Here is a 17121-nt window from a genome sequence, read left to right as displayed (position 1 = left end):
GCATAAGATTACTTATGGGGTGCACTTCCAATATTGTGGGCTTTGGAAAGTCAGCGGTGATCCTCAGAATTAATTCAAATGCAGTTCTTCAGCATGCATGCCAAGCACACCAGTTACAGACATAGACGTTTGGAAAACAATTCCACTAACTTCCAAGTCCCAAATAGCAGTGCCACACGCTGCTGCCCCCTACTGGCAAAATACGCTAATCTTTGACATTCAAGCATTTCAGTTTTTGTGACCAGGTTTTTTACTAAGCAGTGTTTCCTGTGTTGCTCTGTCTTTATTTTAATATATAAATGTTGAGTTTGCTTTTTGAAAATACCTGTATTTTGTGCTTAACTACTAAATTATGTGAATCTGTGCCTCTGATCCTGTGATAAAAAAAATCAACTATGTTTCGCTCACCGCGGTGAGGAGTAGAAATAGGCAAGCTTTTGTGGAATGTGTTTTTCCTCTTCCTAAAAAACCCTGGAAGAGCAGCAGGTCTTTACTCATTGGGTATAAGATGCCGCTCTTGTCACAGTGCTGGGGTTTAGAGTGTCTCATATTGAGTTGGCTGGGAGTGCAAGGCTTTTGTTAGTGCATCATAGGGTGTCACTGTGACCTGTGTATTTTGTGTGTTAGATTGGATCACTATTAGAAGCAGTTGTCAGAGTGTGGGCTGTGAGTGATAGTTTACTGGATGTTGTTTCTTAAAGATGGCTGGTATGAGGCTGTTGCAGCCAGGGTGTGAGGTGAAACTGCTAGTGACAGTTGTTAGTGTGGTCTGTTGTTGGCGTTTGAATGAAGTTGCAGATGTAGATGGTTGTTAGTGAGGAGCTATTGATGATAAGTTATTGGATATTAACCGTAGCTAATGCTGGTGTGTTACAGGTTGTCATTGTAGAGAGGGTTGTCAGAGTGGAACTGTTGCTGATTGGTTATAGGGTTTCCTTCTAGGGATGGCTGTTAGTGTAGGACTAGTGTTAAAAGCTATTAATGTTAGATAAAGTTATTAGTGTGGGCTAATGCAATTGGGTTCAAGAGTGTCATTGCGAGAGATGCTTCTTGTGTTCCCTAGTTGTTGGATCGCTTCTCTGGAGACTCTTTATGCACCTCCTGAACAATTCACCTCTTTTTCTTTGACTGTTTCCATAGCAACAGGAGCAGGACCTGACCAACCTGTACATCTCAAACCTGCCTGCAACGATAGAGGAAGAAGAGCTACAGACGATGCTCAAGCCCTTCGGACAGGTAATCTCCACGCGGATCCTGCGGAATGCCAATGGGACCAGCCCAGGCGTGGGATTCGCAAGGTCAGGCTGATATTTCATCCAGATTCATTTTTGGGAAGAGTAATATTGTGAAATTGCTGAACCATTTTAAGGACTCGTCAGATGATAGAGCTTTAACTGGAAATTTATAGGGGATGTTCTAAATGGTTATTTACAAAATAGTTTATTATGATCTTTGAAAAGAGGTGTGGGTATTTTGTAGAAAATGCCATAATAGAGATTAAGGCAATAAAAACTAACACCTACTGCACATAATATATTTTACATGTAGGCATGAATACTGCACATCATGGCATACCTATGGTTCAGCCTGGCCAACATTCCTCTGACCATATCACAAATAGGCGTCCTAAACATTTTTTCACTGCCACCAATTGTAGAGGTGCTCCACTCAATAAGCAGTACACACCCTTGATGCCAACTTTGACTCCCACTTGACCCCCACCCAACCATTTGCCATTGAGGGTTTAGTTTGCAGTCCTAGTCATTCTCACCCCATGGCCCACAACACAGACACTAGCTCTTATTCATCTGTCAGTGGATGTCCATCAATGTGGTGAAATTCGTTCAATGAAGGACTAAAAGTATTTCTAGCTAGCGCGTCAAGAATTTTCAATTCTATTAAGGGCAGGAGGCGAGGATTATGCTTCTCTTTACTTTACTGACATAATAGCAGCCAATAAACTTTAAAATAGCATTACCCCAGAAGGACAACCCCTTCCATAGTATGCACCAATCACATAATGCTCATTTGTATATATGTCTCTAACGCCATACTTCTTCCTCTTTCTTAGCAAAAACCTTCAAACACAGTCCTTAAACTTGACCATAGAACCTTGAACTTCGCTGATTCCTTCATCGACTTGAACTTTAACTTAACCACAGGAACTTCATCTCTTGATCCAGATATGATTTCCTCTCAGCTCCTTAAGCCAGTTTATTCTGCTCTCCAGGAAAGAGAACACACACCATAATATACCATTCACATAAAGTATTTCCAACAAAAATGCGGGCGGGAAGACCAGCGACATCATAATACATAACTTATTTTAAAATCACATTTTTCAATATGAACAAATCAAACCTCATATTGTATAATTCTGTTTCTAGGGTGGGATAATTCTCACCTCCGTATCCTTAATAGAATTGAAAATTCTTGACGAGCTAGCTAGAATTTTTTTATTCTATGTCAGTCCACAGTGGCTTCAGATTATGCTAGTTTAAAGTTGCTCCACCACCGTAGTTGCTACATCTACAATTGGTGTATGATAAAACATCTTGAAAGTAGAATCAGAAGACCAATCCACCGCTGTCATGATATCTTCCAATCGAGAACCTGTAGCAAAAGCTTTAGAAGCCATAGCTCCTCTTACAGAATGGTCTCCAAAGGCTGACTTATCAATACCTGCCAAGTTCAACAACCAAGTGACCCACCTGGCTAAAGTTGCGCCAGTGACTGGGCGAAAAGGTCTCTGTAAGGAAATCAACAACTGTCCTGCAACATTATTTCTAAAATCTCGAGTGAAATCCTCATAACATTTCAAACATTGCACATCACACAATTTACTGTGGTGCGGAAACATAGGATAGGAGACACATCTAGAATTTGTTTTAGTTCTTTTCGAGATATTAAATGAAACCCCCGACTGAGTGAATAGTCTACCTGCTAAGTCCAATGCTTGCACATCACACACTCATCTACATGAAATTAAACATAACAAAAGTGTCAATTTTGCAGATAACTGTTTACGAGATAGACCGTCATTTGCTGGCCAATTCCTGAAGAAACGTAGAACTATATCGACATCCCACAACTGTGAGTATTGTGGTTTTGGAGGGTTCACCAACCTGATGCCTCTCACTACCTTACATATCAAAGGATGTTCCCCCACTGGTTTACCATCCACGTGAGGATGACCTGCTGAAATCGCAGATCGGAAATTGGTAACCATCCTATAAACTAAGCCTTTACTTGGCATATCCGAAAGGAAATTAACTATCGTATGGATTCCGGATCCCACGGGATTCCCCTGTCGCTCAGCACACCAACTAACCCACTTACGCCAGGCTGACTCATATCGCTTATGGGTAGTGGGGGACCAGGACTGAGACAAGAAAACATTGCGTTCTCAAAAACTCCCGGCATTTGCCAGCATCTCCTGAAAGTCTTCATGCCATGAGGGACACTTGCTCCTCAAGTACTAATGGATGAGGTTGATCCAGAGGGCCCATCAAAATCCCTGGGAATGATAGCAGAAATATTGGAGGCGCACACGACAAGGCAGTGCTGCTGGGAACCACGCTTGTGCTCTCCAACACGGGGATGTCAACATCACCTCTGCTCTCTGCCTGCGGATCTGCGCCAAAACTCTCTAAATCATGATGAACGGAGGAAATTCATAAAGAATACCCATCGTCCATGATTGAAGAAATGCATCCGAGTTGCTTCCCAGAGGATCTGGACGCCAAAAGTAAAACCGAGGCAGTTGTGTATTCAGCCTGGACGCGAACAGATCTATCGAACAAGAAGCCCACTTGTCGTTCAGTTGTCGGAATATTCTAGGATGAAGCTGCCAATCGCTGGAATCATGAAGGAAGCGTGAGTTCCAATCCGCCACCACATTGGTGTTGCCCGGAATGTACTCCACCGTCACTGATATGTGGTGAAGGAGGCAATAATGTCAAAAATCCTTGGCTATTTCCACCAACAGCCGAGATCTCATGCCACCCAGACGGTTGATATATCTCGCTGCCGAGACATTGTCCATCCACAGGAGTATACAATAACTCGCCTTCTGAGGGGAAAGTGTCCTGATCACAAATGAGCCCGGCAAAAGCTCCAGACAATTTATATGGAGATTCAATTCCTCTGCCGACCATCTGCCCACCATCTCCACGGAGCCGCAAGGGGCTCCCCGGCCCCATCTGCTGGCATCTGACTCGATCACGACTTCTGGGACTGACGAGAATATGGCCTTGCCACTCCATGCATCCAGGTGTTCCAACCACCAGGAAATTTCAGTCCTGGCCTCTGCATTTAGCAGAATCTGTTCCGTGTAGCTCAGGCCTTTGCGTAAGTGCATAACTTTTAACCTCTGGAGTGCCCTGTATTGAAGGGGACCCAGGAAGATGGCTTGAATTGAAGAAGATGTTAACAGGCTTACTAACCTGGCCAGCATTCGTAAGGATATAGTCTGAGAGGCAAGCGCTCTCCTTAGTTCCTTCTTGATCGCAATTCTTTTCTTCAGTGGGAGCAATAACTGTGCGGTTAGCGAGTTCACCTAGAACCACAAAAACTCCATTGACTGTGCTGGAGTCAGTATAGACTTGTCGAGTTGATGGCAAATGCCAACTCATGAAGGAGTTGAGTCATCCACGTTAGATGACGAAGGACTGTATTCATAGTCTGAGCCATGATAAGGATGTCGTCCAAGGAAACGATGAGTCTGACCCCTCTCTCTCTCAAGAACTGTACTACCGGTTTGAGGAGTTTGGTGAAACACCAAGGGGCGGATGAGAGTCCGAATGGCATTGCGAAGAATTCGTACCATTTGTTCCCCCATTGGAAATGAAGGAACCTCCGGTGAGGAGGAAAAATAGGTACCGCTGGATACGCGTCTTTTTAATCGAGACACACCATCCAATCTCTTTCTAAAGGCAAATGTCGAAGGAAATGTATGCATCTTGAAGTGGCGAAACACTACACACGAGATGAACTCTCTGAGATTTAGCACCAGCCGAAAGCCCTGAACTAGCTTTGGAACTAGAAACACTGTGCTGATAAAGCCATGATCGTGAGGTTCTGTCTCTACAATTGCTTATTTGGGCATCAGTGATGCCACTTTGGTGTCTATAAAAGACCTCTCTACATGGGAAAAATGTAGTGGTTGTGGTCGGTGAAACTGTTTTGGAGTTGCGTAAAAATCTATCTAAAAACCTCTTACAGTCTGAAGTACCCAAAGGTTGCGTGTCAGGTTCTCCAACTTGTGTATAAATCAAGCAATCCGACCCCCCACTTTGACATCCCCACACTGATTCAGGTTTACCTGAGTAGGAGGTATGTCTGTCGTTACTCTGTCCTCGATAACCTCCTTTCTGATGTCTGCCTCTGCCACCACGATTTCTGGTGGATAAAAGTTGGACCCCTGGGTTCCCCCACGTCCTCTCTGGTCAAAACCTCTGGAGGTCTGATTAAATCCACGGCTGGTCGTTTGACCCCTGAAGCGTCCGGCCCTGGTAAAAAGGCCAGTGTGGAAAACCTTTTTTATATTGCTTTGGGCTTTGTCCAGTGCTGAGAATTTTGCCACATATTTCCCCAACTCCTTTACAAATTTGTCGCAGAACAATAACCCGTTTGCCAGGGTTCCAGCTTCGGTCATGGCCATGTTTGCCAGGTGCGGGACAATCCTCATTAGGAAAGATCGTCTCCTCTCAGTCGATAGTGCACAATTTGCATTTCCCAGGAAGCAGAGTGCCCTCTGCGCCCATTCCAAAATCTCCGACGCGTCTAAGCGGGTGTTGGAATCTTTGTCCGGTACCGCGTGTACTGCTCGATTTTCCCGGCCCTATTGTGTTGATGGGTGATTAGGGTGACTTCAGTCTCTCTACCATTCAAGCCTAAGGGTTAGAGTAGTGAATGAAGTCTATTTTCTAGGCACTTCGACATGATCCTGTGTTCTTCCCCATAGATTAGGGCTTGCACACATATACTAGGGGATAGATTCGTTAGTCTTAGGGATAACCTGCCCTGTAGTGAGGGTATTTCATGGAGCCGTGCTGAATTCAGGCCAGGTAGGCCTCAAACGGGGGAGACTCCATCTTTCTTTCTGCTCCAGCAGCTTGAGATGCTTCTAGGTTAAAGGGGATGTTTTAGTTATGAGGTGTTATTCGCTTGGAGAGAACCGGTTCAGACCGGCCCTTATCGAAGGATTGTATTTTTCTTCATGCCGAAGACGCTACATCAGGCCGGCCGGCTGGGAAAGTGTCCTTGGCACGGGGAGGTACAAGAATTTGGTGGGCGGCAGGTTACGGGCTGGAATTTTCCATGAGAAAATGCACCTCTATATTAGTGAAAGTCTGAGGCAGATACTGGCACTTATTCTTTCAATCCATAGGCGGCACCTAGCCGTTAGCAGAAAAGCTACTACTTATTCCAGGGAAGACAGATGATAAACTTAAGGATGGAGAAAAACCGAGGAGCAGATACCCTCCTAGCAGAATAGCCAGAGAGGAGAGAGTAGCCGATGAGGAAGAGATCCCAGTGACTCGGAGAAGGGAGAAGGGAACAGACCCGTGATTGCGGAGGTGTTACTTCCAAGCGAGCCGAGGCACAGACGAGGAGGGAACCTAGATGACCATTGAGTGCAGGCTACACACGACTAAGGTGATGTCGACCCCTTTCTTATTAGAGTATACAATCTAATCTTTCACTTTTCTTTGCAGGATATGTGTCATATAGTACTGTTATGTGATTGCGTATATAATTGGTAATAAAGTACTCAGTTTGTAGTGAATCAACATGTGCTGTGTGTTCTTGTATAAGGGGGTAGCCTATTCTTCTAGTTAGCTGTGACTTGACATGAACAGATGTTAACACTGGTCAGGTAAGTGGTAACTGAATAAAGGAGGGAGAAGCCCCTCAAACCAGAGAACAGGTTGTGCTCAAACTAGCAGTTCTTGTGTGATCCGATGAATAGTAAAACTGATTCCCTTGTTGTATGTTATGGTAATTATAGGATGAACTTGTACTGAGTCTGCCGTCTGGGTAGGAAGTCCTGGGTCCGTTTGGGACCGCGAGGCTAAGGCTGCCGTCTGGGTAGGAAGTCCTGGGTCCGTTTGGGACCGCGAGGCTAAGGCTGCCGTCTGGGTAGGAAGTCCTGGGTCCGTTTGGGACCGCGAGGCTAAGGCTGCCGTCTGGGTAGGAAGCCCTGGGTCCGTTTGGGACCGCGAGGCTAAGGCTGCCATCTGGGTAGGAAGTCCTGGGTCCGTTTGGGACCGCGAGGCTAAGGCTGCCATCTGGGCAGGAAGTCCTGGGTCCGTTTGGGACCGCGAGGCTAAGGCTGCCGTCTGGGTAGGAAGTCCTGGGTCCGTTTGGGACCGCGAGGCTAAGGCTGCCGTCTGGGTAGGAAGTCCTGGGTCCGTTTGGGACCGCGAGGCTAAGGCTGCCGTCTGGGCAGGAAGTCCTGGGTCCGTTTGGGACCGCGAGGCTAAGGCTGCCGTCTGGGTAGGAAGTCCTGGGTCCGTTTGGGACCGCGAGGCTAAGGCTGCCGTCTGGGTAGGAAGTCCTGGGTCCGTCTGGGATCGCGAGGCCGCCACTTGTATTATAAGAGGTCTTAGTATATATAGTAGGAATTCCCTGTCCTTAGGTGGTATAAATATATGTGGTTACTTATTGTGAATAGGCCCTAGGGAGGGGGTAACGTTCTGGCTGGGTTAGAGAGGCTCTGTTGAGCGGGTTCTATCTGATCCGAAAACCCAAGCAGAACACCGCGGCATCAAGAATCTTCGTGAGAGGGCATGACACATCTAATAACTTATCCTGGCACCCTCTCCATGCTCTGTCCAGTCCCTTTTTTGGATCTTTGGAAAACGTTTTCAGTAATGTGGCCATATTAGGGTCCAGCTCCGGTGTGTTAGCCAGCTTGCCCAGTAAGGCTGGTCTAGGACATTCAGACCACAATGTGGCATGTACCTCCCGCTCAAAGCCCTGTCGGAGATTCTCCTGCACATAGTGTGCAACTTCCACACATGGGACCCATTCCGGGGACCACGGGTGTAGGATATTTCTGGGGTCAAAAAGCAGGTTCCTGTTAGTTGAGACACTGCTCACATGATGCGTTTTACACTTTCTCTTTGTCGCCTTTTTAGGCTCTTCTGCGTCCTGTTCCGAGAAGAGTCCGGGGCGGCCGGGGAAGATTCTTCCGCCTCCCCTGGAATCAGAAGGGTTGAATTTCAACAAGGGTGGGAGCCACCATACCCATGATCGTTAATGACACTGGACGCTACTTGTGAAAGGACCTCTGCTGAGGATAGTTGTGATGACTCACCCAGGGAAGCCTTAAACTTTCGTTTTCCATAATTTAGCAGGGGTTTCTTAAATGGTTGTAATGCCTTAATGAGCGCCCAGTTCACAGAACCCTGGACGTAGGTATCCAGGGCTTCCACTAATTGTTCCTCCATCTGGTGCTCGTAGGGCACCTCCTCAATCTCTGCGTAATCGTCATAATCAGCCCACTGATCAATCTCCTCGGTGTAGTACGCCATCGTGATACAGGTGATATGTGGAGGAATTTCAGGGGGGGAATGACTCAGGGATGAGCAGACCCTGAAGGCCTGGCTAACCTAACTGTCACTTAGTCGGAGCTTCAAGCCTCTAATGAGAGTAGAGTCTTTTGAAAAACCAAGTCCAATGCAGACCTTACTTGATGTCCCTAACTAGCTATTCTGCCTTTTTATTAATATTCTTCTTATTGGAGGTAGCCACCCCTTAATTCCCCCTAGGGCAGAGCCTTGCCACTATTTTCTGCCCTGTTGGTCGTTTTCTAGAGACCGGGGGGTTGAGCAGTTCGTAGTCGCGAGAGCGCGTTCAGCCGATCAAGAAGGGAAACTCGGATCAGCTGTTCGTGCATGCGTGAGTTGTGTGGAAACCCAGCATGTTATTAAGATCCCATAGGTCAATTGAGTCCAAATTATTATACAAGCACTCTAAACACAATAACTGGCAATAATAACGCTACCCGCCCATACAATCTCAGGGATTGAGCGTGAATACAGTACAAAATATTACAAAATAGCAATTACAATGTATACAACATTAAATCACCGTAACCATAAAGATAAAACGCTTAACTCGCTGCTGCAGCAGCAAAGGAAGAGGAAGAAGTATGGCGTCAAAGACATATATACCAATGAGCGTTATGTGATTGGTGCATACTATGGAGGGGGTTGTCCTTCCTGGGTTATGCTATTTTAAAGTTTATTGGCTGCTGTTTATGTCAGTAAAGTAAAGAGAAGCATAATCTGAAGCCTCCGTGGACTGACATAGAATCACAGTCCAGATACCAGGACTCACATCCACAGAGCCAGGAATCGCTCAAGCTCTGATTTCCTATACCTTCAGCATGCTCGCCCCTTAAAAACTGCCAGCCATTCGAGGAAAGAGAGAAAATGGGTGTTTCAACTTGACATGAACAAAATCCAAGTTTTGATACAAGTTTTTAAGCATAAAAGTACAGGCAGTACTATCACAATGCTAACCTTGTCTACAAAAGACATCTCAGACTCTATCCCTCCTCGTTTGCGAGGCAAAAAAAAAGCTGCACAGAATAGTTTCATCACTCTTCCTCTAGAAAGCAACTTTTTAAGATAATTTGAGAGTTAAGAAACAACATGAACCAATAAAACCCTACTATCACAAGCCTTATGCAACGTATACAAACACAAACATGAGAATGCCGCATACAAGAGGTCAGGTCACCATCCCCGCAACAAGTGCCACCCAACCAGAACCATTCCACTATGGACAGACAGTGAGGGAGACAGATATCCTTTGGTCACTGGTCTCCATTCCAGGCTGCCTACAGCTGAGCTTGTGGAGTAGTGTAAGTGGAATAAGGAAATCTTGCAATGTGCAGGGTCTTGCTGAGATTCCGTCGTCGAATTGGTCGTCAAATTGGTGAATTGTTTTAAAATCATGCAAACACAACTGTCAGGTCCAGGATCTGACCCATGACTTAATGCTAATGTTTGAGCCCACTCTGTATTTTTCAGTATATTTCAACTTATTTTGAGGTTTGTGTTGCTTTCCACAGTCTCTGTAACCTGCCTCCAGGATAATCTATCCCACACTGTCAATTGGGCTGTGTGGCTTACAAGCTTGACTCTGCATCTTGACTCAACCCCTCCTCCCAGGGGTTCCAGCCTCAAAATTAGGGTAAAGGTTGGAGAGGTTAGAATGTCTTTACCACATGGGCATGGGGGACTCAGGGCCCAAAACCCCCACCCTCCAGCTTCCTCACATCCTTTTTCCTTTACCTCTCCTCTGCCCCTCCCTCCTTCCAGAGGTTTCCAGAATTGCACGCACACCAGCAGGTCGTTCCCGGGAGGGCCCAACCGACCATATATAGGGGTCTCTGTTCCCTTGAGTTGCCTCTTCATTGTCTCTAGGGAATTCCATAGACCCACATGTTGGTGGAACCTTTGGATTTATTTGGGTTGTGCTTCCTCCACTTTTGGGTAGATATCTACTTCAGACTGTGGTGCTAATCTGGTCTCTCAGGTCGCACCACCACACTAACTAGTAGGAAATAGCCCCCAATGATGTTACTACTGGTCCATGAAGGACTTAATGTAAATGCATCTTGAAGCGTGCCATAATCATGAAGCGTCATATTTTCCACAACGTAACCACATGTACTTCACCCAACTATTCCAGCACAGGTCATACTAGAACCACACACCTCTCTAACCAAACATACGAGCGTGCCTGTAATCACTGCGGACAGTGAGAATTGTACAGTGCCACAGTAGTGGCGATTGTACTCTGTACCCTTAATGCATAACATAATGTATAACCATACAATACTGGTTTCAGTTCTCCCTTTCTCCCTCATCCAATTACAGCAACTAATCATCCAGTAGGAATGTTGACTTCACCACCAATCCATGCCCAATGCCTGTTCAACAAGCTCATGACATTAAACGACGCTGCAACAATATCTCTGTCTCTTCAGCACCCAACAAAAATGTAGATTTCCATGGGTAAAGTTCAAACAGCTTAAACCAGGAAAACACAGATCATACAGCTCCCCTACCAACATCTGATTTATTCCTTACTAAGCTCTAAAATTCACAGTGTAAAACAAAAATGTAGCACAATGTTGAATCTCGCAAATAATAGAGAAGTCCATTCTCTGCGACGACCTCAAGAAACCCGTAGATGATGACAGAGGCAGTAGTACTTGGCTTTTTGAATCTCCAAGCATCTGATAACACCATTAAGTATTCAATACTAACTGACTCCCGATGCGACATGGTAGTCCAAAAAACCCCTGACTCGATATACTTGACCTTCAGATAGAAGGCAAATAGTGGACTTTTCTTCTTCTCGCCAATCCCCCCGTACTCTTATGTGGAGTCCTACCAGGCTGCACGCAGACCATACTCTTGCTTAATGCACCGCTCACGCCTCTGCCATCTACTCTTTTGGACTCACCTGCAGCAACTATACAGACAACCCAAAATTCATAAAAAGTCAGTAATTCTCATTTAACGGACACCAACCTCACCGCAGATGCTTGGTTATTGTAGACCACCGGATATTCCATCACCAATTTAAGCTAAACCAACACAAAATAGTAATACTATTGTGTGGAAACTAATCTCTGATTTCATAGTCCTTCCCTAGAACATCATTCTTTGTTTTCTGACCGCAAACTGATTCCATCTTACAAAAGTAAATATTTAGGGCATATACATGATCTTGACCTACCCCTGATATCTTCATACCTCAAATCAACTGAGTGACAAAAGTATTCTTCTACGTGATAACATCTACAAAACCAGTTCATTCCTGACTTTCTAATCCTTGCTTGAGTAGTCACCACACTCATATAACTACTCTCTGCCAGCATACTCTACGCAAGCATTCTAGAATGTCTACTACACACAGTCTAGCACACATAATACATAGAGCATAAAGGCTCATCCCAAAAAATACAAGAACACCTTACCAACTCTTCACTCTTGCACACGTCTCATGCTGGACCATCATCTCCAACATGCATCTACACGAGGGTGGCCTCCATGCTCAGCAGCTGCAGGTGCTATATTATTGCAATAGACTCTGAAGTGGTTGGGGAGCCATTGGGGTCACGGATGGGCAGCTGGCAACATAGAAGAACAAAGACGAGCATCCACTGACGTCCTCCCCTGTGTATAGTACCTGTCTCTGGAACAAGGCTGCTACCTTTCTAAAACATACCACACATTAACACTGCACATCTGCACGACAATCACAGTGATGAAGTCTTACAACAGCCTTGTGCTTTTTTCCAACCATGGCTGGACTGGCTATTTTGCCATTCCCCCAATGAGTTGCAGGCTAGCGGCTGTCTTCAGAGCATGATGGGCTGCTATGACCCAACTGGGCCCTCCTTCTGCTCCTAGTCCCTGCATTGTGGTGTGATTTGAAAATGTTTGCCAGTGATTATTTTGTAGTCCAGTTGTTTCCAAAAAACACCTCTCTCTCTCTCTCTCTCTCTCTCTCTCTCTCTCTCTCTCTCTCTCTCTCTCTCTCTCTCTCTCTCCTCTCTCTCTTCCTCTCTCTTCCTCTCTCTTCTCTCTCTCTCTCCTCTCTCTCTCCTCTTTCTCTTCTCTCTCTCCTCTCTCTCTTCTCTCTCTCTCCCCCCCCCTATTGCTAGTGTTTAGTTGTCCCAGGATCTTTGTCTCCTAGTTTAAACGTCCAGGTTTCCCTTTCCAAACATTAGTGGCTTCCGGTCTAGTGTGACTTCCATATCCCAGCGTTCTATCCCTGAGTCTGCATGAGTGTCACCTTTTCCATTGTTTCTGTCTCCATGTTTCAGTGTCTCAGTGTCCATATTACCTTTGCCATGTATCAGTGTCGCTTATGTCTGTTTCAGTGTCCGCGTCGTTGTCGGTCTGTCTCTTGGTCCCATTCCCCCGATCCACGTGTCCTTTTCCCAGTGATGCCTCTTATGCTACAAGATGTCACCTCACTCTGATGAAAGAAGGTGGTGAGTGCAGCGAGTGACATTTCACCATGAGTAAGAGAGTGCACCCATCATTGTTACACGATCACGCATTTACTCCTAGTAGCAAAAACATGGAACGAGATTCCCTTTCACTTACTAACCTCCCCATCTCTTCCAAAGTTTCAAAAGTCCCTAAAGACTTGGAAGCAGATTTACAAGCCCCGTACGCCACTTTTGCGCCGCCGTTGCGTCACTTTTGTGACGCAGCAGCGGCGCAAAGCCAGTGCCATGCTGCAGGGTATTTAAAACGTGACGCATCTATGGAGATCCGTCATGTTGTAAAGCCCTGCGCCACATGTATTCAAGCAAGCCTGGCTGAAGACAGCTGAAATGCCAGAAACCGGTCCTAGGAAGCTTGTTTCCGGTCCAGGGAAGGCATGGCTTGGCAGTTCGGGCTGGACTGTTCCCATGAGGCACAGGGTCAGACTGATTTGCATATGGCCATGTCTGAACTGGGGTGGCAGAGTGGGCTAAAGAACGGTGATGGATCAAACCCAGATCTGTTGACTGGGTGTGAGTGTTTGATTGGTTCTGATGCTCCGTCCATCGCCACCCCCTTATGTACCCCTGCGCCACATGTGGGCGTTCCGGAGTCGGGGGGGGGAGGGGCGTTCCGGCACAGGAAGGCCTCGGAAAAGTTGCTGAGTGAAATCTACACGATTTCACTCAGTCACTTTTCCGACCCCGCTGCGTCAAATCCTTGCACCTGCTTGTAGCAGGCATAAGGTGTGACGTAGCACAGCTAGTATAGGGTGCACCCGAGCAGTGCTGGAGTTGCGTCGCGCTTGCGACACAACTCCAGCACTGCGTCACCTTTACGACATCAGATGCGTGACACATCTGTCTATTCTTGCGCCATGGTGCGCCGCATTATGAATGCAGCGCATCCATGGTGGCGCAAGAGGTGTCTGCCGTGACGCAAAATAACTGGCGCATCCCTGCTGATATGCAGGGATGCACCAGTTATTGTAAATCTGGCCCTTGGTTATTCGGCTAATCAACTGGACCCTGCCAGTGCCTGGATACCGTTATGGGGACAAGTCGCGCTCTACAAATCTACTGATTGCTTGATCCTTACAAAGGTCCTGTCACCTACCTTTACGTTGCCAACATTTACGGCATAATTTAAACTGTCATCAGTTACAGTAGATGAATTAGAGGCTAGAGTTAGCTGAACTGACGCTGTAACGACAGTGATATTGCAATGGTGTCGACACAAAGGTAAAATGCATGTACATAATGATATGGCAACATGTATGAGTCTGTTTAAGTAGTAAGAACGCAGACGCAGTGGCATATATCAGTATAAGAGTGCTGGCTCCTCCTGAGGCTGGGAGAGGAGCCGCCACTCCCTGCTCTGTACTCTCCCCCCTGTCCCTGCCCCTATCTGAGATGGCAGGGTGAGCCCATAGCCCTCCCTCCGGCCTGTCTGGCTGCCTCCAGAGGGTTGTGTTTCAGGAAAGGGAGGTGGTAATCAACCTAGGGATCCCCCGGGACAAAGACCAGGCAAACAGCAGCTAAAATAGCAGCCAGAAGGAGCAGAGCCAGGAGAACTCACGCTCCAGGGTGGGAGTAGAGAGAGAGGACAGAGGCATTGAGAGATGAGAAGAGAAAAGGATGGAAGGGGGCAGCAAGAAAGATAGTGAGAGAGATGGGAAGAAAGGGATACCAGAGAGGATGTAGTAGAGGGAAAGAAATGAGAGAGAGCAAGAGTGAGAGAGAGAGAGAGAGAGAGAGACAGAGAGAGAGAGAGAAGGTGAACAGGGCTAAGCAAAGTAATAAAAATGGGAGAATGGACATGGAGGCGGAGAGGGAGACTGTAAGGGGAGGCATGGTGCATAGGTGGCAGAGACGAGGGTGAGATAAGCTAACGCTGAGTGAGGAGGGAGATAAATTGGGAGAGAAGTGAGAAGTAGGAAATGCGTATGAGGAGGGAGATGAGGGGACAATGGGAAGTAGAAAGGGGCATGTATAGTGGTGCTTTTTTTTTGCCAGTTTCTCGAGCTGAGCTGCGGCCAAGATGAACGACACTGTGACGGTTCGAACCAGGAAGTTCATGACCAACAGGCTTCTGCAAAGGAAACAGATGGTCATTGATGTTCTTCACTCTGAAAAGGCCACAGTCCCAAAGAATGAAATCCAGGATAAGCTAGCCAAAATATACAAAACCACCCCAGATGTCATCTTTGTATTTGGCTTCAGAACTCACTTTGGTGGTGGCAAGATAACAGGCTTTGGTATGATTTACGACTCTCTCTACTATGCAAAGAAGAATGAGTCCAAGCACAGGCTTTCCCGGCATGGGCTGTATGAAAAGAAAAAGACATCTAGGAAACAGTGCAAAGAACGTAAAAATAGAATGAAGAAGGTCCGAGGCACAGCAAAGGCAAATGTTGGTGCTGGCAAAAAGTGAGGTGAAGAATGTTAACGGAATAATTGAACCTCCTGGTCATGATGTCCGTTAAGACAGTGCTCTATGTTCTCAAATAAATTTACAGTGATACAGAGTAAATTGGAGTACAGTGCAGTGGCATACAGTACTTTGGTTTTGAGTAAAGCGATGTAGAGTGCATTGGCGTAGAGTGGAGTAGCGTACAGTGGAATGGTTCAGGTAGAGTGCAGAGTTGTAGAGTGCAGTGGAGTCTACTGCTGCAGAGCTGATTAGAGTGACATAGAGTGGAGTGATGCAGAGTAGAGTGGTGTAGAATGTAGTGGTGTAGAGTGTATTGGTGTAGAGTGCAGTAGAGCGGGGTTGAGTAGTGCGTAGTAGAATGCAGGGGCATACAGTGCTGTGACATCGAGTTCAGTGGTGCTGAGTAGAACGACGTAGAGTGAAGTCTGGCAGAGTAGAGTGACGTCGAGTGCAGTGGTGTAGAGTAGAATGGTGCACAGTAGAGTGGTGTTGAGAGCACTATCAAAGAGTACAGTGGTGCAGTGTAGCATAGAGTGGCACAGAGTTGTAGAGAGCAATGGCGTAGAGTGGGGAAGCTTTCAGTGGCATTGAAAGCTGCGTAGAGTATAGTGGCGAGAAATCAGTGGTGCTGTGTAGTTGGCTTTGATTGCAGTGGTGTAGCTTGCATTTCTTTTTAATAAAGTGGTGTAGAGTACTTGGGTGGAGAGTGCAGTGGTTTAGAGTAGAGTGACGAAGAGAGCAGTGGTGCAGAGTAGAGTGGTGTAAAGTAGAGTAGAGTGGCGCAGCATAGATTGCAGGGCTTAGAGTGCAGTGGCATAGAGTGGAGAGTGGCACAGAGTTGAGTGGAGTAGAGTGGCATAGAGTGAAGCGGTATAAAGTGCAGTGATGTAGAATAGATTATTTTAGCGTTGTTAAGTGACCTAGAGTGGAGTGGTACAGATTAGAGTGCATTGGCATAGCGTGCAGTGGCATAGGGAAGTTGCATAGGCTGCAATGATGTAGAGTGCAGTGGAACGGAGTAGAGTGCATTGACATAGAGTGCAGTGTTGCAGAGTAGCGTGGCATAGAGTGGAGTGTCATAGAGCAGAGTGCTGCAGGGTAGAGTGAAGTGGCCTAGAGTGGAGTGGTGCAGGATGCAGTGGTGCATAGTAGAGTAAAGTGAGGTAAAGTGCATCAGCATATAGTAGAGTGGTACTAAGTAGAGTAGAGGGGCATAGAGTGGAGTGATACAGAGTATAGTGGCATAGAGTGACGTAGAATAGAGCACAGTGGCACAGAGCAGAGTAGCGTAGAGTTCAGTGGCAGAGAGTTCAGTGGCAGAGAGTGCAGTGTTGAAAAGTAAAATGCCATAGAGTGAAGTGGTGTAGAGTAGAGTGGTATATAGAAGAGTGGCAGAGAGTGCATTGGCGTAGAGTGCATTGGCGTAGAGTGGTGCAGAGTAGACTGGCATAGAGTGCAGTGGTAGAGAGTACAGTGGTGCAGAGTGGATTAGAAGGGTGTAGAGTGCAGTGGTGTAGAGTATTTCAGAGTAGAGTATAGTAGTGTAGAGTGCAGTGGTGCATAGTAGAGTAGAATGGAGTGTACTCATTTTGTGTAAAGTGGTGTAGAGTGCATTGGCTTAGAGCGCATAGACAGAGAATGCAGTGGTTAGATTAAAGTA

At 46.4% G+C, this 17121-nt stretch overlaps 2 pseudogenes; both read left to right on the top strand.

Annotated features, from left to right (window-relative positions):
• The window catches only part of LOC146833105 (RNA-binding motif, single-stranded-interacting protein 2-like), a 153348-nt pseudogene that overhangs the window by 43179 nt on the left and 93048 nt on the right, over positions 1 to 17121 (top strand).
• On the top strand, positions 15061 to 15517 carry LOC146833106 (small ribosomal subunit protein eS24 pseudogene; annotated as a pseudogene).

This window comes from Triturus cristatus, chromosome 4_2 (assembly GCF_964204655.1).
Source record: "Triturus cristatus chromosome 4_2, aTriCri1.1, whole genome shotgun sequence".
In the NCBI taxonomy this organism is placed as follows: domain Eukaryota; kingdom Metazoa; phylum Chordata; class Amphibia; order Caudata; family Salamandridae; genus Triturus; species Triturus cristatus.
The sequence above is the reverse complement of the archived record's forward strand: the minus strand, read 5'-3'. Positions and strand labels throughout refer to the sequence as shown.